The sequence below is a fragment of the Procambarus clarkii genome, chromosome 48, assembly GCF_040958095.1.
Source record: "Procambarus clarkii isolate CNS0578487 chromosome 48, FALCON_Pclarkii_2.0, whole genome shotgun sequence".
In the NCBI taxonomy this organism is placed as follows: Eukaryota; Metazoa; Arthropoda; class Malacostraca; order Decapoda; family Cambaridae; genus Procambarus; species Procambarus clarkii.
The window spans coordinates 10,605,968-10,629,068 of record NC_091197.1 but is presented as its reverse complement, the minus strand read 5'-3'; the positions used below and the strand labels follow the sequence as shown (position 1 = coordinate 10,629,068).

The 23,101-nt window shown below is 46.3% G+C and overlaps 1 long non-coding RNA gene across 1 annotated transcript in view; it reads left to right on the top strand.

Annotated features, from left to right (window-relative positions):
* Positions 1-20,324, top strand: part of LOC123764768 (uncharacterized) — a 32,365-nt gene extending 12,041 nt beyond the window's left edge. The window contains exon 2 of the long non-coding RNA XR_006773621.2: positions 19,175-20,324. This is a non-coding gene — a long non-coding RNA (uncharacterized lncRNA). The remainder of the gene's footprint in view (positions 1-19,174) is intronic.
* The last annotated feature ends 2,777 nt before the right edge of the window (positions 20,325-23,101 follow it).

Below are 23,101 nucleotides of genomic sequence, written 5' to 3'. Positions count from 1 at the left end.
TTAAGAACTAACACATCTGTGAGTATATGGTCTATCTTGAGGTTATCTTGAGATGATTTCGGGGCTTTTAGTGTCCCCGCGGCCCGGTCCTCGACCAGGCCTCCACCCCCAGGAAGCAGCCCGTGACAGCTGACTAACACCCAGGTACCTATTTTACTGCTAGGTAACAGGGGCATAGGGTGAAAGAAACTCTGCCCAATGTTTCTCGCCGGCGCCTGGGATCGAACCCGGGACCACAGGATCACAAGTCCAGCGTGCTGTCCGCTCGGCCGACCGGCTCCCCTATGGTGATATATATGTGTGAACGAATTCACAAGGGCCGTGACGAGGATTCGAACCTGCGTCCGGGAGCATCCCAGACACTACCTTAATCGACTGAGCTACGACAGGGTAAAAAGGGTTGAAACCGAAGTTCTACTGAACTTACTGAATCCCGTATATATATATATATATGTGTGTGGTTCATCAGGTGATAAATTATATGGCGACATATTTTGTATGTCGTCATAACAGAGCTATGTCAACTGTTATTGTTCAGTAGTACAGAACTATGGCAACTGTTATTGTTCAGGTTGCAAATATTTGGAAAAAAAATTATCCTCGTAGACTTCGATGTCATTTCTTATTTCCGTTGACAGTGGTGTGTTGCCGACATGTTGATGAGCGCAGGAGAGACAGGTGAGTCATGGTTGCCAGTCATGTCACCGAGTCAGTCCCCAGGAGACATGATGAGACATTCCGTCAGAAAATTGCTCATGTTAGCGAACATGTGGCAATGGTGAGCGGGAACCCGTCCAGCGGCGGCCGGCGCTCGCTGCGGGAGCCCAGAGGGCGCCGCTCCCGCCTGCGGTCAGTAAATATTTAGAGCCTCGGTTTCAACTTCATTTGCAAGTGGGGGAGGTTTGTATGTCTGCCATCTTTGTCAGCGACTGTCCTGCCGTTCGCCGTCCCTGTCGCCCTGTCGTCCGCCGTCCCTGTCGTCCGCCGTCCCTGTCGCCCTGCCGTCCGCCGTCTGCCGCCCTGGTCTCCAAACCCAATACATTATTGACGGCGACCTTTACGCTGACCTGTCGACTGTCAGGACTCCATGGCGGTCGACTTCATCCCACTCACACGGCGCCTGCTGCTTCACCTGTCACTCCCTGCACTCACTTGTGAAGGGGGGTGCTCACTGGTGTTGACCCCTAGCGAGGGGGCTCACTGGTGTTGGCCCCTAGCGAGGGGGCTCACTGGTGTTGACCCCTAGCGAGGGGGCTCACTGGTGTTGGCCCCTAGCGAGGGGGCTCACTGGTGTTGACCCTAGCGAGGGGGCTCACTGGTGTTGACCCTAGCGAGGGGGCTCACTGGTGTTGGCCCCTAGCGAGGGGGCTCACTGGTGTTGACCCTAGCGAGGGGGCTCACTAGTGTTGGCCCCTAGCGAGGGGGCTCACTGGTGTTGGCCCCTAGCGAGGGGGCTCACTGGTGTTGACCCCTAGCGAGGGGGCTCACTGGTGTTGACCCTAGCGAGGGGGGCTCACTGGTGTTGACCCCTAGCGAGGGGGCTCACTGGTGTTGGCCCCTAGCGAGGGGGGCTCACTGGTGTTGACCCCTAGCGAGGGGGCTCACTGGTGTTGACCCCTAGCGAGGGGGCTCACTGGTGTTGGCCCCTAGCGAGGAGGGCTCACTGGTGTTTACCCTAGCGAGGGGGCTCACTGGTGTTGACCCCTAGCGAGGGGGGCTCACTGGTGTTGACCCCTCGCTAGGGGGCTCACTGGTGTTGACCCCTAGCGAGGGGGGCTCAGTGACAGGGCCAGGTAGGGTCATGAACACATCCCCTTTAACAGAGAGGTCAGGAGCAGGTCGGGGAGGTGGAGCGCCCTTGTTCAGACGCGCCGCACACCACAATATTGATGTGCAACAATACAATATTATACGACCAATGGGACGAGGCAGCATGCTCCCCCTGTACCACTCTTAGGCTCTGACCGCCCTCCTCCTCACCCAATTCATATTCAAAACAAGCACACACACACACGCGTGTGCGTGCAACCCAAGTTCAACCCAAGTAAATGTAAGGTAATGAAACTAGTCGGTAGAAATAGGAGACCAGATACAGGATACCGAATGGGAGATGAAGTCCTTCACGAAACGGACAGAGAAAAAGATCTAGGAGTTGATATCACGCCAAAACCTGTCTCCTGAAGCCCACATCAAAATAATAACATCAGCGGCGTATGCGAGGCTGGCTAACTTTTGTTTGATAAGCTGTTCACTTGAGACAGTTAAGCAAGTCCCTGCTGTGTCTGGGTACAAGGGACAGGATGAACAACCCAGCGGGTTTTTCTTCCAATTGGGGAGTGTTGTACATGCTGCTATGGCGGTGTGTCCACTTACAAGATGAGTGGCGCTGCCCAATAAACTCGCCCCTCGGGGCAAAATTTAAAAATTATAAATCAGAACTGCCTTCAGGAATCTGTGTAAGGACTCTTTTAGAACCTTGTATATAACATGTAAGACCAATCCAGGAGTATGCGGGCCCAGCATGGAGCCCGTACCTTGTCAAGCACAAGACGAAGCAGGAAAAAATTCAGCGGTATGCCACTAGGCTAGTCACAAAACTAAGAGGCATGAGTTAGAAGGAAAGGCTGAGAGAACTGCACGTCACGTTGCTGGAAGACAGAAGAGCTCGGGGAGTCAGGGGAATTGATAGGGTAGACAAGGATGGATTATTTAACACGGGGGGCACACGAACAAGGGGACACAGGTGGAAGCTGGGTACACAAATGAGCCACAGGGACGTTAGAAAGAACATTTTCAGTGTCAGAGTAGTTAGTAAATGGAATGCACTAGGAAGTGATGTGGTGGAGGCTGACTGAATAAACAATTTCAAATGTAAATATGATAGAGCAGATATCAGGAATCTGTACACCAGTGGATTAACGATTGAGTGGCGGGACCAAAGAGCCGAAGCTCAACCCCCGCAAGCACAACTAGGTGAGTACACACTCACACACACACACTCTTCCCACCGTGTACACCTATCTCCCCTTATACACTTCTCCCCCCCCCCCCACTACCCTCTCTCTCTCTCTCTCTCTCTCTCTCTCTCTCTCTCTCTCTCTCTCTCTCTCTCTCTCTCTCTCTCTCTCTCTCTCTCTCTCTCTCTCTCTGTCGATGTTTTACATAACAATATTCCTCACAGCATTCTGACACCCTTTCTCTGCCACATTACACAATTACCTGTTCAAACTCCACTCAAAAGTATGTGAACCTGAGTGAAATATGTTCCCGGGACGCTCCCTCTGGCCCCATTACCTTCTCCGCGATGCACTCCAATCCCAGGACATATCTGCTCATCTCCCAAAGTATTCTTCTTAGGAAATATCAAGAGACCATTGCCAGCACGCTCTCAGGAACACCCACTAGTTTCTGGCTTGGTGACACCACTAGTGTATTTATTTATTTATATATGTTGGTTAGTTGGTTAGGTTGCCACATAACCAACATGAGTAAGTGGAGACCATCTACCAGCAACACTATACTTGGTTTTTCACAAAATTTACCTGAGGGGTCACTAATATTTTAGGACAGGAAGCTGGCGGCTTGTCAAATCCCCCCCCCCCCCATTTGCCCTGATGATCTTTATTTAACATTTTAACAATGTTTTGTCACGTCCGGCTTCGGCGGGTAGGTGGTTCCATGGGGGTTATAACCCTGTGGGTGAAAAAGCATCTCTTCTTGATGCAGATGTTAAAAAAAATAGAGCATGAGATGCCTCTAGGAGCTAGCGACCACTGCATTCTCATGCTTGAATACATAGTGGAGCTGAAGGCATTGGTTACACAAAGAAACCCGTTGAAGAAATAGAGAGATTACAGACACGAGGACTACAACAGGATGAAGGACTTTCTGCAGGAAACCCAGTGGGAAAGAAAAATGGAAGGATAGACAGCAAACGAGATGATGGAATTCATTGATGGGAAATGTGCCGATGCAAGAGAACTGAATCCCACCAAATGTAAGGTAATGAAGATGGGAAAGAGAGAAAAGAGACCAGAAGGCATCTACATTATATAAGTAAAGTAGCTACAGAAACCAGAGAGAGAGAAAAACTGGGAGTGGATATAATTCCAACACTCACACCGGAGGCACACACATAAACAGGATAACATCAGCAGCATATGGGACGCTGGCACATATAAGAACACCGTTTAGAAACCTAAATCAGGACTCCTTCAAAGCAATCGACAAAACATTTGTTAGACCAGTACTGAACTACGCAGCACCGGCATGGAATCCGCACCTTATAATAATAATTCATTGTGTCGGGAGACAGGCAGCCTGAGTATATATACATATTAGGCTTATATAAAGGTCCGCTCCCTCTACCCACCCAAGGATTCAACCCCCATAACAAGTTGACTAACTCGTAGGTATCTATTTACTGCTAAGTGAACAGACGCATTAGGATATAGGAAATGCGGCCATCACCATTTCTGTCCCGCCCGGGATTCGAACCCTGAATTCTCGCTTGTGCGTCGAGAACGAACCCCACTCTACTACCGGGGATCCTTAATAATCCTTAACACCGTCATTATGGCGCCGTGGTCACACAGGATGAGTGACGCCGTCCAGTACACTCCCCCTTCTGGATAACACTAAAATAAAAAACAAACTGTGTTATTAGGCTTGGAATGGGGAGCGAGTGAGGCCCCGCCGCTGCTGCTGCTGCTGCTGGTGGAGGGGGTGACGGTGGAGGGGTTGACGGTGGAGGGGTTGACGGTGGCGGGGGTGATGGTGGAGGGGGTTGACGGTGGAGGGGGGTGACGGTGACGTGGCCGGCTGGTGACGGCCCTTCCTCATAGACAGACAGACAACACTGTCTCTCACTCCCAGCTGTTTGTGGGTGAAACATGGCGGTTGAGCTGAGGGTAGATCATGGTGGCGGGACTAGGTTAGGTTAGGTGAGGCTAAATTAGGATAAGTTACATTAGGTTAAGTTGGATTAGGTTAGTTTAGGTTAGAAGTTAGGTTACGTTTGTTAGGCTTATTCTTGAAACGTTTAAACACCTCATTGCTTCTAATTGGACAACTTAACATTAATTATTATTGTGTACCGTATTATTATTGTGTATATATATATATATATATATATATATATATATATATATATATATATATATATATATATATATATATATACAAAACATTTGTTACACCTGTAACCCCTGATTCTGTGTGTGTGTGTGTGTGTGTGTGTGTGTGTGTGTGTGTGTGTGTGTGTGTGTGTGTGTGTGTGTGTGTGTGTGTGTGTGTGTGTGTGTGTGTGTGCGCGCGCGAGAGGCAGTACTGGAGGGAGGGTGTGTGAAGGAGAGAGGCAGCAACAGCTCTTCTTGCCTCTCCGTCCCGTCGTTAGGTGGAAAGAACTAATATTTACCACGTCTCAGGTTACGGTGCTGGCGAGGGTGGGGTGGGAGGGGGTTACAGGCTGGTGCTGCTTGCTTCACCTCCTCCACAACTACACAGAGCAAGTCCAACATATTTACGGAAAGTAACCGCTTTGATGTGTACTAAAGTGGTGGTGGTGGGGGGAGGCGGGCCGCCCTGTGGGATAGCGTGGCTGGGCCCCATTCACGGCTAATAACTAATTTGGGCCCGAGCCTAATATATCATAATAATATGTAATGATTAATTATCACAGTTATATTATGCGGGTTTTTTTTTATCCAGAGGGGTATATTGAGGTTCCTATTCTTAGTTAAGTACAAGAAAAAGAGCTTGTGGGTCCTCTGGTGCTGGTGGGCCTCCTGATGCTGGTGGGCCCCCTGGTGCTGGTGGGCCTCCTGATGCTAGTGGGCCCCCCTGGTGCTGGTGGGCCTCCTGGTGCTGGTGGGCTCCTAAGCCTTGACCTATTGGGTAATACTGTCAATATAGGATGTTTGTAGCCCTTCGATCTTAGTCGTTCCTTCCGGGAGGATAAGAGGTAATGTCGAGACTGTTTACCTTCTGTTGCCTGGGGGGCCAGTGGTGGCACCCACCCTGGGGGGGCCAGTGGTGGCACCCATCCTGGGGGGCCAGTGGTGGCACCCATCCTGGGGGGCCAGTGGTGGCACCCACCCTGGGGGGCCAGTGGTGGCACCCATCCTGGGGGGCCAGTGGTGGCACCCATCCTGGGGGCCAGTGGTGGCACCCACCACGGCGGCCAGTGATGTGATGTACTAAATGACCTCTTCTTCCCGTGTTCGTCACGGTCGTATGTTAGTAATTAACACGTTGGAACAAGTCCACGTGATACCGTGGTTAATTATTACATTATACACGGGCTAACCACTCCAACTAGTGTTCCTCGGGAGTGGGGAACCCTCCACTTGAACAGCTGCCACTTCTAAAGCCTCCCCCTACACTACCGACCCCTCCATCAATTCACACAACCCCATTTTGTACTCATCTGGAGAGTAAAAGTAGTCTGGGTAATGTCTGGACCTGTGCGGGGAGGGTGGGGCGCGCACAATTAGGCCTAATAATAATGAGGAGAGAGCGGTAATGGGGCAAATAGGCCTTACAATGTTGAAGGGAAGGTGGTAGAAGGCAGACAGGGTAACATTTAGGGGGGAAGGAGTGGGTTAAACTAGCCTAACAGGCCAGTGAGAGGCCGTTTTCTCTCAGTGGAGCTAAATATACCACATTCTGACGTCTTTCATCATTTTGGAAATTCGCCCTCTGTAAGTGACTCATTTACGATCAATGCTAGAGGTACACTGAGGACTTGTGCTACTTCTTTTAACATCAATGGTGACGCGTTGTCTGGTCTAATAGCTTTAGTTTCGTCTAATGATGTTAGTTGTTTCCTTTAGATTAAGGACCTGCCCGAAACGCTGCGCATACTAGTGGCAAGATTGTAAATACTATGCTATGTATTCTCTCAAACCCAATGTACCTTCTTGTATATAATTAAATAAATAAATAAAATTACTTCCTCTGATGATACCTTGATATTTAATTAGTTCTCATCTAGGGTTTGTTGTTGTTGTTTAAGATTTGCTACTTGGAACAAAAAGTTCCAAGTAGCACGGGCTATGGTGAGCCCGTAGTAGTGACCTAGCACTGATAAGCTGTTCAGGCTCAGTTCTGAGCATTCTGTTGAAGCTGGTGTTAGTTCCTCACAAATTTCCTTGTCATTTCCCATATTTCCGTCTTCCCCTTTTTCGCAACCTAGTCATTCCGCTGTTCGTTATTCACTTTTCTAACTGTTTATGCAGGAGCTTCGGTTGTCTTCGCTTTAGAGGCATTACCATTTTCATTCTTTCTGACATTCTTCGTATATTTATGTGTTTGTTGCTCGGCTTGTTGCATCTTTTCCGGGTTTTCTCAGAAGTCCTTTGACCTCTTTATTTCTTCCACTCCGTCCTGTTTTCCGTTTTTGTGTACTCACCTAGTTCTCACCTAGTTGTGTTTGTGGGGGTCGAGCTCTGGCTCTTTGGTCCCGCCTCTCAACCGCCAATCAACTAACTGATGTACAGATTCCTGAGCCTAATGGGCTCTGTCATATCTACATTTGAAACTGTGTATGGAGTCAGCCATGTGTGTGTGTGTGTGTGTGTGTGTGTGTGTGTGTGTGTGTGTGTGTGTGTGTGTGTGTGTGTGTGTGTGTGTGTGTGTGTCTGTGTGTGTGTGTGTGTGTGTGTTGACAATTGACCTTGTCAACAAACACAGTTCTCTGTCTGGTTCTGGACTTCAACTCTGCAGGAAATTCTTTCTGAATAGTGACGCTTTGTTTGTTGTTGTTGTTGTTCTGGTTGTACCTCCAACCACTGTATCTTTTTTTTTTTTTTTTTGAGATATATACAAGAGTAGTTACATTCTTGTACAGCCACTAGTACGCGTAGGGTTTCGGGCAGGTCCCTGGAATACGATCCCCTGCCGCGAAGAATCGTTTTTTCATCCAAGTACACATTTTACTGTTGCGTTAAACAGAGGCTACAGTTAAGGAATTGCGCCCAGTAAATCCTCCCCGGCCAGGATACGAACCCATGACATAGCGCTCGCGGAACGCCAGGCGAGTGTCTTACCACTACACCAAGGAGACTGTAAATCTGTTGTTGTTGTTGTTGTTGTTCTGGTTGAGGATGATGTTCTTGTTGGTTGTACCGTCACAACTCTCTCTGTTTTTAGTGTTGTTGGTTGTAATTCCGCCACTATAATTCTGTTGTTGATGTTGTAGGGTGTAGGTGGACCAGTACACAGTGACCCGGGGGGCGTACTGGACGGTGAGTACCAGTCCGCCCCCAGTGGGTACCTGTGAGTACCTGTGAGGTTACAGTGAGTACCTGTAACTCACCAAGGGGTACCACACCCCCCCCCCCCCATCACCTATCTACGCGCCATATAATGTGGTCTCGCAATAATTATGGGTCAGATTTACCTGTGCAAGTGACGCTTATATAACGAGTAAGACAAAATTATAATTGATATAATAGTTGAATATATAAAAATACAAGACTCATCGGTAATGTACTTTAGAGGCAAAATAGGCTTAGAAGGATCCTTGGGCCAACTGGTAAAATGAAACTAAATTGTTAAAGATATTGGACAGCTGAATTGAGGTTCATATTTTTTTACATAGGTGAGTACAAGGACAGACGAATGAGAGCTCCTCCTTCCCATAACTCATGGGTAAGCCTTACCCACTAGTTTCCCCTGGAATACGACCCGCCAATCGTTTAACAACCAGGGGCCAGATTCACGAAAGCACTTACGCAAGCACTTACAAACCTGTACATCTTTTCTGAATCTTTGGCGGCTTTGTTTACAATTATTTAACAGTTAATGAGCTCCGAAGCACCAGGAGGCTGTTTAAAACAATAACAACAGTTGAATGGGAAGTTTTCATGCTTGTAAACTATTTAATAAATGTAAACAAAACCGTCAAAGATTGAGGAAAGATGGACACGTTCGTAAGTGCTTGCGTAACTGCTTTCGTTAATCTGGCCCTAGGTACCCAATCACTGCTGGGTGAACGGAGGCTTATGGTTAGGGCTTGAAGCTCAGTAAAGCCTCCCTTGGCCAGGATACGAACCTAGGCAAAATCCGTGGCGAAGCACGGTGCATATGTGTTACCACTGCGCCACAGGAGAGCTGCGTGCTGCTACAGGACGAACTCTCTGGTGTAACATATTGGGTAAGGCATAACCAGGCAATCGTTTAGTAGATAAAACACTGAGCATAGATAGATAGCATAGCTAACATAGCATAGCATAGCATAGCATAGATAACTTTGTATACACAGTTGCTAATTTGTAATGACTACTATTTAGCTTAGATGTAAAAAAAAAACTGTGAATGTCAGCTCTTTAGAGCTTCAAGGACTTGGTCTTCCTCTGAAGTATAGTGTGTCTGGGGAAGTTTTTAAGTAATAAAAGACCTCCAGTGTTCTATAGAAGCGGAAATACCACAGTCAGCCAGTTGTGTCCCCCAAACTGTGTGTGACTAACTGTCCACTCAACTGGTCTGGGTTGAGAACTGGTGCCGTTCACTCACTCCTCCTCTCTCAAGGTGGGCGAGTTTGCAAAGCTGGGAAGAGCGCAGAGATCCTTTACTCTTTATTGCGTGTGTAGTACGCTTGGTGAAGCCCTTAAACTACAGGGACCGTCTTAGAGCACTCACACTCTACTCCTTGGAATGAAGTACCCATGAAAGGTACTGGAGAAGTACCTTTCATGGGTACATAAGTACAACACACTGGAAAGAGATATATGGTAAGAAGTGCAAAATAAATTCAATACAAAATCGAGGTGTCATAAGTACCGCTGGAGAACGTAGGTAAACATCAGTGGCTCACCAGTTTTTAATCTCTTGCCAACATATATAAGAAATGTCGTTGCAACAACAGTGACAGCCTTCAAGACAACTAGATAAATATCTGCTGGAGTTACCAGATCAGCCTGGCTGTGATGGCCATGTAGGCTGTCGGAGTGGGGGGTGGAGAAGGATTTTCAAGCCCAATTTTGTGATTGTGATCAAACTGATTTATGCCTGCACAGTGCTTCCAATCATCAAATTCTTTATCCAGGATTTATAACAATTACTAAACAAATATATATATATATATATATATATATATATGTCGTACCTAGTAGCCAGAACTCACTTCTCAGCCTACTATTCAAGGCCCGATTTGCCTAATAAGCCAAGTTTTCCTGAATTAATATATTTACTATAATTTTTTTCTTATGAAATGATAAACCAACCCTTTTCTCTATGTATGAGGTCAATTTTTTTTTATTGGAGTTAAAATTAACGTAGATATATGACCGAACCTAACCAACCCTACCTAACCTAACCTAACCTATATTTATAGGTAAGGTTAGGTTAGGTAGCCAAAAAAAGCTAGGTTAGGTTAGGTTAGGTAGGTTAGGTAGACGAAAAAACATTAATTCATGAAAACTTGGCTTATTAGGCAAATCAGGCCTTGAATAGTAGGCTGAGAAGTGCGTTCTGGCTATTAGGTACGATATATATATATATATATATATATATATATATATATATATATATATATATATATATATATATATATATATATACTTTTTGTTTACGGCTGATGCAAAAGTCAATGGTGAGGGTATATATATATATATATATATATATATATATATATATATATATATATATATATATATATATATATATATATATATATATATAATTCTTTGGTATATGTTTTAAATACAATTATTATTATAATTAAAAAACTTATGACAGTGCTCCAGTGCTTGTATGAAGGGGAATGAGGGACTCAGTATATGTGTAGGTGTATTAAAAGCCACATTCTCGGATGTACCCTCCATCCATTCCTCAAGGTGATGTATACAATGTTCTGGAATGTTCAGAACACTCTATACATCACCTTAAGAATGTAATTTATATCCATAAAATAGTTTTTTTTATTACACTTATACATATTCTGAGTCCTTCCTTCATCATTATAATAATAATAATTATTATTATTATTAATACTAATAATTATCTAATTATTAATTACCCAATAAATTCAATTATTACCTTGGAGGGAAGGAAGGGGAATTATCAGGGAAAACAGCACTATATAGCACTTGGAAAGGGGGGGGGGTCAGGATAAGGATTTGGGATGGGACAGGGGGAACAAGGAATGGTGCCCAACCACTTGCACGGTCGGGGAATTGAACTCCGGACCTGCAGTGAAGCTAGACCGTCGCTCAACCGTCCAGCCCAAGTGGTTGGGCTTATTACAGTGGAGAACATATTTGGGGGAGGATTGTGGGTAACACAGCCTCGACTTACCCATGCACCCCCTGAATCTAAGGGAGCGGACGCTGGAATCCGCTACGGAGCCACTAGCTAACACAGCACTGGGGGCGTGGTGACAGGAAGCCACCTGTTGCATTCCGTGGCACCATGTGCTAGTGCCAGCCCTGGCACCCTGAGTTCTCCTAGAGGATCATGATGTGTGCGTGTAGGAGCAATGAAGCCATGAGCACTGGATCCTCTCATTATCTGCTGCTGGAAGCTCAGAATTGTGAAATCTCGTGAGAGGTAAATATAATCACTTAGACTTATCAATGCAGAACACCAGTACCAACAACCTAAGTGATACAGCGAGATTTAGAAAGATTGGTCACTTTGTCTCGTAGTTCAGGCTTCAGTCTGAACCTCTTGAAGTGTATTATAGTACCTGAGTTACAGTACCTGAGTTATAGTACCTGAGTTATAGTACCTGAGTTACAGTATCTGAGTTACAATAAACATATTTAGATCGTGTGTGTGTATAGAGAAGGTAAGGCGTTCTACTCGGTAGTATTGTAGACATGTAGTTTATGCCATGTTGATAATAGTAGTTCATAATATATGTAGTTCTACGTGTATTATTTACATGCATTATTGTTGCATGTCCATTGTTGCATTCAGAAGGATCAGACTGACCACTGTTGACAAGTGATGGTTATCTTGAGGTTATCTTGAGGTTATCTTGAGGTTATCTTGAGATGGTTACATGGTTACAGCAATATTGCAAGAGTTATCACTTGAAGAGTAAAGCTTAGTGGTCCGTCTCGAGCCATCACTGCTGAAAGATGTACAGGTGTCGTAAGTAGCAGGGGCCAGATTCACGAAGCAGTTACGCAAGCACTTACGAACCTGTACATTTTTTCTCAATCTTTGGCGGCTTTGTTTACAATTATTAAACAGTTAATGAGCTGCGAAGCACCAGGAGGCTGTTTATAACAATAACAACAGTTGATTGGCAAGTTTTCATGCTTGTAAACTGTTTAATAAATGTAACCAAAGCTGGCAATGATTGAAGGGAAGACGCACAAGTTCGTAAGTGCTTGTGTAACTGCTTTATGAATTCTTGTCGTGATCTGTATGAACACCGTCCTGCGCACTGCTTGCTTACAAATTACCATTAAACTCTTTTACAGTCAAATATTCCTTCTTGATATATCTAAAAATTAAGTTAGGAATCAAAACCTGTAAATTAGACCCACAGTGTTTCCGCAAGACCTATTTCTCTTACAGTGAAAGTCCTTAGTGACCTACTTTAGCTAACCAGTTCATAAATGAATTTACCTACCCAACGCGCCTAGAGATTTCCCCCTCACGATATTTCGCGTCTGGTACGATTAATATTGCGTGATTAGACAGATTAGCGCGTCCTAACTTGTATCTCGACACTATAAAGGGATTGTAAGGCTCTGAGGCTGTTAATTTACCTTTCGATAACCTATATGATCCATCATAAGAGTTGATACGGATTGCACGTACTGTGAATAAACTGGCGTGACATTGCACCAGAGGCAGCCATAGCCAAAGAAATAAGGATGATCGTAAATGGGTCTTCGGGCTACGAAGACACTCTCACAGACCAGACAATAACCAATAATACTACGGGCTCACCATAGCCCGTGCTGCTTGGAACATTTTGTTCCAGGTAGCGAATCTTTAACAACAACAACAACAGACAATAACCACGGAAGGCTATCCATAGGCCAGGCTCAAGGAGTAGAAGAACGTTTGAAATCGTTAACTGGTAATCATAGAGGCCCAGAGAGATAGGGAAATGAGTAAACAGGTAAAGTTAATATTAAATGCTATTTGAAGCAAGTTCACAATTACTACAGTGATTGAACAAAGTTGTAAAGTTGTATGATGATATTGTGGATGGTTAAAGAATGGAGTGAGCCTATGGATGGGTTCCTAGAGCTAAGAATTAATGAAAAGAGCAGTGATATTAAACTTTTAAATGAAGGGATTGGGTCATTCTCCGGAAGAGACTAATAAGGGATTAAGTACAACCTCAAAAAAAAAATGATTTGTTAAACATGTTGCAAATAAATTAAGCAGCTGAACATCGTTGATAAAGTCCACATGCAACAAGAACCGCTATAACGAGCTAACTAAGTGATTCGCGAGGGAGCCTGAATAATTTTTTGAATCTAAAGGTCCCCTTTAGACCCCAAGTCCACCACTAACCAAGGACTCGTGAGTAAGTCCAGACCCCAAGTCCACCACCAACGAAGGACTCATAGGGTAAGTCCAGACCCTAAGTCCACCACCAACGAGGGACTCATGGGTAAGTCCAGACCCCAAGTCCACCATCAACCAAGGACTCATGGGTAAAGGCGACCGCGACAGTGAATGCGAGTAAGAGATATAGACATGCCAGGGAATGGAATGTTGACCTTGTGAGTGTGTGTGTATAGCGCACTCTGGCAGACAGAAGACCTCCTCACTCTCCGCCTGGCCCCTAGGGAGGGTGAGTGAGGGGAGACTCACCCACTAAGTATCTGGGCCAAAGGTGGCCTGACCCACCATGCCACACACAAGACTGTACTCACTCGTCCCAGTCATTCATTCAAATACCCCACCACCACCACCACCACCACACTCTCGCCTACTCATCCCCACCACCACCACCCATTCACCAGTACCCGCTGCCTCTTACTCATTTATCTGTTGGCAGATAAATGAGTAAGCCTCTGTGAACTGACTTCCTTCCCCTTCTACTGGTGTTCCACTCAGGTCACTCTCCCCCTGGTGTTCCACTCAGGTCCCTCTCCCCTAGTGTTCCAATCAGGTCCCTCTCCCCCCCCCTCTAATATAGCCACAATCAATCTACGCTTACCTTATGTCCGTCCAATAAGTGTCTGAGCACACAGTAAAGGCAGGTATAACCAAGTGTAGCGAGGTGTAGCGAGGACAGTAATGTAGCGAGGTGTAGCGAGGGAGGACGTTATCCTACCAGACGCCAGCACCGCCTACAGTAACCCCGTCAGAGGGGGATTTAATTAGTACTAAGTGGCCTTCATCTACTGGTTGGTGAGGGTGTAGGAGGGGGGTGTGTGGGGGGGTGATGGGATTATTGCCTGATATGTGGGTTAAGATCTGGTTAGGTCCGAGGTGGTGATGTGGGGGGGGGAAGGGGGAGTTCCAAAGTGGTGTTAGTTGTGGTGTGGGGTCTGGGTTGTGGGTGACGGCTCTGGGATGTGGGTGAGGGCTCTGGGGTGTGGGTGAGGGCTCTGGGGTGTGGGTGAGGGCTCTGGGGTGTGGGTGAAGGGTTCTGGGGTGTGGGTGAGGGCTCTGGGGTGTGGGTGAGGGGCTCTGGGGTGTGGGTGAGGGCTCTGGGGTGTGGGTGAAGGGCTCTGGGGTGTGGGTGAGGGCTCTGGGGGTGTGGGTGAAGGGCTCTGGGGTGTGGGTGAGGGCTCTGGGGTGTGGGTGAAGGGCTCTGGGGTGTGGGTGAGGGCTCTGGGGTGTGGGTGAAGGGTTCTGGGGTGTGGGTGAGGCTCTGGGGTGTGGGTGAGGGCTCTGGGGTGTGGGTGAAGGCTCTGGGGTGTGGGTGAGGGCTCTGGGGTGTGGGTGAAAGGCTCTGGGGTGTGGGTGAAGGGCTCTGGAGTGTGGGTGAAGGCTCTGGGGTGTGGGTGAGGGCTCTGGGGTGTGGGTGAAGGGCTCTGGGTGTGTGGGTGAAGGGCTCTGGGGTGTGGGTGAAGGGCTCTGGGGTATGGGGGTATGGGTGAGGGCTCTGGGGTGTGGGTGAAGGGTTCTGGGGTGTGGGTGAAGGGCTCTGGGGTGTGGGTGAAGGCTCTGGGGTGTGGGTGAAGGGCTCTGGGGTGTGGGTGAAGGGCTCTGGGGTGTGGGTGAAGGGTTCTGGGGTGTAGGTGAAGGGCTCTGGGGTGTGGGTGAGGGCTCTGGGGTGTGGGTGAAGGGCTCTGGGGTGTGGGTGAGGGCTCTGGGGTGTGGGTGAAGGGCTCTGGGGTGTGGGTGAAGGGCTCTGGGGTATGGGTGAGGGCTCTGGGGGTGTGGGTGAAGGGGTCTGGGGTGTGGGTGAGGGCTCTGGGGTGTGGGTGAAGGGCTCTGGGGTGTGGGTGAGGGCTCTGGGGTGTGGGTGAAGGGCTCTGGGGTGTGGGTGAAGGGCTCTGGGGTGTGGGTGAAGGGCTCTGGGGTGTGGGTGAAGGCTCTGGGGTGTGGGTGAGGGCTCTGGGGTGTGGGTGAAGGGCTCTGGGTGTGTGGGTGAAGGGCTCTGGGGTGTGGGTGAAGGGCTCTGGGGTATGGGTGAGGGCTCTGGGGTGTGGGTGAAGGGTTCTGGGGTGTGGGTGAGGGCTCTGGGGTGTGGGTGAGGGCTCTGGGGTGTGGGTGAAGACTCTGGGGTGTGGGTGGGTGAGGGGACGGGGGTTCGAAGCCTCAGGTTTCAACTTGGGGAGAGTGTAACACTATCCACCAGGGGTCCGACCCTCAGCCAGGCCAGCGCTGAGAGATAAAAACATCTTGGTTCCCCTCCCATCACTATCCCTCCTAGCTGGTGACTCCCCTTCCATCACCATCCCTCCTGGTGGCTCCCCTTCCATCACCATCCCTCCTGGTGGCTCCCCTTCCATCACCATCCCTCCTGGTGGTTCCCCTTCCATCACCACCCCTCAGCTGCCTGGTGCTGTACTTTTCAAGTTCAGAAAATACTGTCCTCTGTAGCCTGGCAATAGCCTCTAGCCGCCTGAACAATCTCAATCGGTGGGAAAGGGAGAGAGAGAGAGAGAGGGGAAAGTGAGAAGTGAGAGGACGAGGGGAGAGGAGAAGCTAGTGATGGGGGAGGTATGAAGTGAGGAAAGGTGAGAGGTGAGGGAACACAGCGCCCGACGCTCCCAGTCTCTGACCGCTCAATTAGCAGGAGCAGAAAACAATTAAAATTAAACAAGTATTCGTAGCCGAGATTAAAGGCTTTATCCCACACATGGTGACTCCCAGCACTTGGGTGGAGGGTTGGGGTGGGGAGGGGGGTCGTGGAGGGTGGGAAGGGGGGGAGGGAGGGGAGATGGGAAGAAGGGGGGAAAGGGGGGGGGCAGCGTGGGGGGTGGGAAGAAGCAAAGCGGGTGAACGCCACCACGCTGGAGGGGAGGGGTGAGCTTCGGCTCTTTGGTCCCGCCTCTCAACCGTCAATCAACTGGAAGTACAGATTCCTAACTATTGGGGCTCTATTATCTACATTTGAGTCTACATTCATGGATTCTGATGGTTCGAGCATTAAAAGCCAACTTTGCAGAAGACCTATGGTTAAAAAAAAAGTCAGCTTCACTTGAATTGGATGGTTCGTAAATATGTGTAAACTTAACTGCGTCTGATGAATATATATATACATGTAAGTAAACTCAGTTGGAGTTGATGATAAGAATATTCCAAATGAAGGAAACTGCAGACTGCCTATTGGTCCATGTGAGGCTTCTATTTATACCAAAACAAAGGCATTTGTGTAGCGTTGGTTGAAAGCATTCCAGAGGTGCCAAGTCTATCATGTTACCTAGCAACTTACTCTATAAATAAACAATCCTATTCACAGACCATTTTATATTCAGGCCTTTTCTCAATCTACAGAAAATTTATAACGTTTATATCTATTGTTTCGTGTTCTATTTTGTGCTGTTATATTTCCTACCCTTATATTATATTATATATAGTGCTGTTATATTTCCTATATTATCTCCTCTGTTATTCTCTGATATTTGTGTGTATAGTTCAGGCATGTCACACCTTACTTTTAGCCTTCCTTGAGAAATTAATTTAGGCTTTCCTAATCTCTTTTTTTTCTAAAGGTAGGTTTTTAATTATAGAAATTACTTTTGCCATGTTTATATGTAGTTGTTCCAATGACTATTTTTATATACAAAACTGAAATACATAGTGGTAATGTGGCCTAGAAAAATAAAACTGATGGATTATATCAGATGTCTTATTGCTGAGGGGTTCTGTAGCTCAGTAGTTCTAGGCTTGATTCCTCCTCGGTTGGACAAAATCATTTGGGAAACATTTCCTTTCACCCGATATATCTGTTCACCAAGCATTAAATAGCTAGCTAGGAGTTGGGCAACAGTTGAGGGTTGCTTCCTGGAGAAGGTCTGCCGATAACTCAGTAACAGACTTCCTGTACCTAACCTTGAGAACCATTAGGCGAACCAAATGCTTCTTGTTAAAAATCCCAGCACTTTATATCCTTTATTTTGACCACTTATACATAATTTTAAGATTTAAGATCCAAATGAATAATAGCCCCTAGATCTTCCTCGCAGTAGGAGCAGTTTCTCTATGTTAGAGTTACATCCCACACAAATATAGTCGTTATATCGAGGACAGGAAGTTAGAGTTTATATCTAAACTATCAGAGGCACTGTCTTGTCTGTCCAAAGTTGATGGTCAGACTTCACTCGAATTGGCAGAAGGGTTTGGGGTATGGGATGAATTTAGGGGCCTGACGGCTGAGTGGAAAACACTCGGGATTCGTAGTCCTGAGGTTTCAGGTTTTATCCCCTGTGGAGGCGGAAAGAAATCTTACAAATTTTCTTTAACCCTGATGCCCCTGCTCACCTGGCAGTATATAGGTACCTAGGAGTTAGACAGCTGCTACGGGCTGCTTCCTGGGGGTGTGTAACAAAAAGGAGGCCTAGTCGAGGACCGGGCCACGGGGACGCTAAGCCCCGATATTATCTCAAGATAACCTCAAGAGGATCTCAAGACAGGCTGGTCGGGTCCCCGGAATTCAAAATAGAACAGCCAGCCAGGTTCACATTCAGAACCCCACGACGATTTTTGGCATGCACTACCTACGAAAATATTAAAAAATCAAAACTGATTTTTTTCTAATAGAAATATACCAACCATCATCCTGTTTTGATAATACTTTGTACAACTATAGTTGTCAATCATACCAATATGTAGTACATGAGCTCCAGTCAGCCATTTTTGGTATTATTTTGTGTAGAGTTCAGAAAAGCCTAAAACCAAGCTTAAATATTTCCATGCCTAACTATGGCACATATATCTACTATACTAGACCTCAGATAGCGTGTATCAGGTCTAAGATGGTAAGGATAGGTTAGGTTAGATTAGGTTAACAATATAAATATGAACATATTTCCAATTTGTCCAAATTCAGTACTACAAAAGCTATTTTTTGGTGGTTCATCATGACATTATTTTACTTTCGAGCACATAACACTGTACCTTTTGCTACAGTGGTGAGGGTGTTCTGTACTTGGTACAGAAACACCATTGTAATACATTGAACACCATCATACATTGTACCATTGTAATGGTACAATGGTGATGACATAACCCACATTTGTCTCTGTCAAGGCATTTCGCTTGGTGTCGGGAGAGCTCTTTATTAATAAGTTTATGGTTGTTCGTGAAGAACCCAACCGATACGTTACTCAAGCGCTTTACTACAGCACCGCTGCTGCTGCGGGAATCGAACCTGGGACCTTTCGGTTGTGATGAGAGTGCGTTCAGAAACTGAGGGGACTTGTAATAGAGAAGGATAAAAATAATCACTTCCGAAGCTACTCTATCCCCTCGGGATATACTTTATCATCTCACTAAACTCACTTGAACTTGAACCAGTTATAATATATTCACAAAACTCAAGAGATGGGAGCAATACCCCCACCTCTCCTCACAGTCGGCGCCATAACCTACCTTGTGAGGTGAGCGTGAACCAGGCCGCAACTTGGCCAACTTGGCCCATAACATTCATTCACTGACTCGTTATCCCCGCCTGAGCCGCCTCATAGCCTCCGCGGGATTGTAATAAGCCTCGGGCGGGCGAATTATGAATATATATTTTGTCTGAGACATTGTGTTGGGTATGCTAAAAAGTAGAACTCTCATTCTTTTATTCCAGAAGTGCTGGAGGAACGTGTGGAGTGTCCAGCGGTGTAACACTGTACCAGCAAGTGCTTCCAACTTCTGGTGACAAGATGGTCCACCAACCCGTCCTCACTCAAATGGTCCAGCTCTCTGCGGGCGGGCGGGCGGACGGACGGACGGACGGGCGAGCGGGCGGGCGGGCGGACGAGGCGGGCGAGTGGAATGTTAATATTACCCTAGTAACCAGCTGCCTCGCCTTCCACCACCACCACACGCCTTGTACATATGTGCTTATATGAAAACTTTTCTTAATGAAGAGAGTTTAGTCTTGTTGCGACATAATCAAACTTTATTAGTGCATAACTTTACACCCCCTTCGGCGAGCAGGTTCACTCACACGCGGCCGCTGCGTGGGTGAATGTATTACCAAAAGTTGTATTTTCCGTGTCGTCTTCAGACCATTGTCGGTGGACACCCTAGACCGACCTGGTCACTTACTGGTCTCGTCTGACCAGACGATATTTTCTGCATTGGTTGCTGGACTAGTTCAGCAGGACCATAAGTGTAGTAATGGTTGCTGGACTAGTTCAGCAGGGACCATAAGTGTAGTAATGGTTGCTGGACTAGTTCAGCAGGACCATAAGTGTAGTAATGGTTGCTGGACTAGTTCAGCAGGACCACAAGTGTAGTAATGGTTGCTGGACTAGTTCAGCAGGACCATAAGTGTAGTAATGGTTGCTGGACTAGTTCAGCAGGACCATAAGTGTAGTAATGGTTGCTGGACTAGTTCAGCAGGACCACAAGTGTAGTAATGGTTGCTGGACTAGTTCAGCAGGACCACAAGTGTAGTAATGGTTGCTGGACTAGTTCAGCAGGACCATAAGTGTAGTAATGGTTGCTGGACTAGTTCAGCAGGACCACAAGTGTAGTAATGGTTGCTGGACTAGTTCAGCAGGACCATAAGTGTAGTAATGGTTGCTGGACTAGTTCAGCAGGACCACAAGTGTAGTAATGGTTGCTGGACTAGTTCAGCAGGGCCATAAGTGTAGTAATGGTTGCTGGACTAGTTCAGCAGGACCATAAGTGTAGTAATGGTTGCTGGACTAGTTCAGCAGGGCCATAAGTGTAGTAATGGTTGCTGGACTAGTTCAGCAGGACCATAAGTGTAGTAATGGTTGCTGGACTAGTTCAGCAGGACCATAAGTGTAGTAATGTGTAAAGATGTACGGTCTGGAAACAACAATTGAGCAGAGGAGTTGCAGAATATGTAGTGAGAGTGACGGACACCGCCTTGATCACTACCTGAGAGAATGTGAACATCTGAGACATTAGAAATATGTGTAGAATAATAAACCCCACATTGTTTGAGTAAGGAAAACACTATTTGTCAAATATTGATACTGTTCTTAAAAGATTCCTCCCATTTTGCATCCGCAAGATAACGTAAGATTGTAAGGGTTGACAGATGTTAATCTTCTTGTTTGATAAGCTGTTCACTTGAGACAGTTAAGCAAGTCCCAGCTGTATCTGGGTACAAGTGACAGGATGAACAACCCAGCGGGTTTTCTTCCTATTGGGGAGTGTTGTACATGCTGCTATGGCGGTGCGTCCACTCACAGGATGAGTGGCGCTGCCCAATAAACTCGCCCCTCGGGGCAAAATTTAAATTTTATGTAAAGGTCTTGGAAATAGTACTAACAGCATGTAAACTTGTTTGCCTCTGCTGTTCATTTACAGACAAAAAAGTCAGAATAACGAGGATGAAAATTAAACACACAACCCATAAATCTGAAAATATATGAATTGACAACGTTTGTGTCCAGCCCCGGACCATTATTATGTCCAGGACAGATCGACTTAATAATTATCCAGGACGGACAGAAACGTCGCCAGTTGCTATATTTTCAAATCTGTGGGTTGTATCTCGTGCTCATTTATCTCCTCTAGAAAAAACTACATCCGAAGCCATTGAAATTAGGAAGTATCCTAATCCATTGGTAAGGCTAGGTCTGGGGAGGACCCAGTACGCTGGTCCTATCCCACAGTCCTGCTCTGAAGATTTTCGATGAGATATAGCTCTTTCCTGCGATTTTATTTGTGTACAGGACAACTGTGTTGATAATGGTAAGCAAGAACATGTTCCCTGGACTAACAGTGTTCCGGTCTCAGGACTTCTTAAGGCCACTGAAATGTGTCAACCATACGTCAGTGAACTTCTTAAGGCCACTGAAATGTGTGAACCATATGTTAGTGAGCGTTTTTGCAGAATGTTAACCTTTTTTTTAACTTGAACTGTGCTCCACCACTGTATTATGGATGGTTGTCACTGTTCTGCCTAGATAAGTGTGTGTAATGTTGTCTATGGATGCTTCGATGAATCTTCCTTTACTTCCTTGCAAGATTTTCATCATTTAGTTAGATCCAAACACATGCTTTAAAAGATGTCTTAAAGAGCAAACACGATCTTACTAAAGAATTGTTTTGCTACAGTAAGTGGAACATGATTTTCACTATTATGTTATTGTATTAGAAGCGAGAGTTGGAAAACTATTTAAAAAAAAATGGTTTTATAATCCATTGAACGAACTGCATTTCCACGTGACAACGGCTTGTCATTGACAAATATTTACGTTGGAATTTGTGAAAGTTGATGACCTTGGAATGTATATCAAGCAAATTCTCAGGTAAAGTTTACACGACAATGACACAGCGTAGGTATTCATCCTTAAGACTTGGCAAGGTTACATTCCTTCAGTTGTTATGTATACTGATGAGGTTACATTCCTGCAGTTGTTATGTATACTGATGAGGTTACATTCCTTCAGTTGTTATGTATACTGATGAGGTTACATTCCTTCAGTTGTTATGTATACTGATGAGGTTGCATTCCTTCAGTTGTTCTACCCCATCCCCAACCCCCTCCCCCTACCCTCTCCCCATAAGACCCCCTTCCCTCCACCTTCCCCCCTCCTGAGCCCCCCCCATCACTTAAGGTGTCACCTGAGGACAAGGAAGCTCCTTCCCCCTACCCTCCCTCCCTCCCTCACTCCCGGAAGCTGCCATGACTCACTCCTCCACAACCACAGGTCTGGCCTGCTTGCATAGCAATACACCTGTTGCAAGCCTTATACACCTCACTACCTCTGCCACTACACCTGTTGCAAGCCTTGTACACCTCATTATATATATATATATATATATATATATATATATATATATATATATATATATATATATATATATATACATATATATATATACATATATATATACATTAACGAACTCACGAAGTCTGTATATCCTGTAACCCATTCAGTGTGATTGCATCTGAAACCTGAAGCGTCAGAGTTCCTTTTTTTGGAGCTGTAGCGTCAGCCTTGTGCTTGTAACATGCTGTATCAGCAGCTGCTGGTGTAGGCAGCATGCTGTACCCGTCACGGCGGACCACTTCCGTGAGTCAGCAAGGATGGTAAGCCTGTGTGCACGGGGCGGTCACACCAGGCGGACCTCACCCGGCGAAGGCATACGTGCCGGCTTATACCACCACCTGCTGGCTTATATACCACATGCTGCCTTATATACCATGTACTGGCTTATATACCATCTACTGGCTTATATACCACCTGTTCACCTCCAGACTGGTTAATTACCACCTGGACAACGTCAACCTCGTCAGTTCCACCTGGTTGGTTCGCTCTTGGTCTGTTACCAGCTGGGATCCTGGTCTCTAATTACCATCTGCTTTGTTACCACCTGGTCTGTTATCACCTGGTCGATGATAACCAGGTGAATGATGAGGTGATAGGCTTCAATGACTCTCCAGAGGTTGATAGACCTTAATAACCCTCCAGAGGTTAATAAACCTCAATAACTATCCAGCGGTTGATAAACACTAATAACTCTCCAGAGGTTGATGACAGACCTTAAGCATATCATAATAAAAATAAAAATAATTTTGATT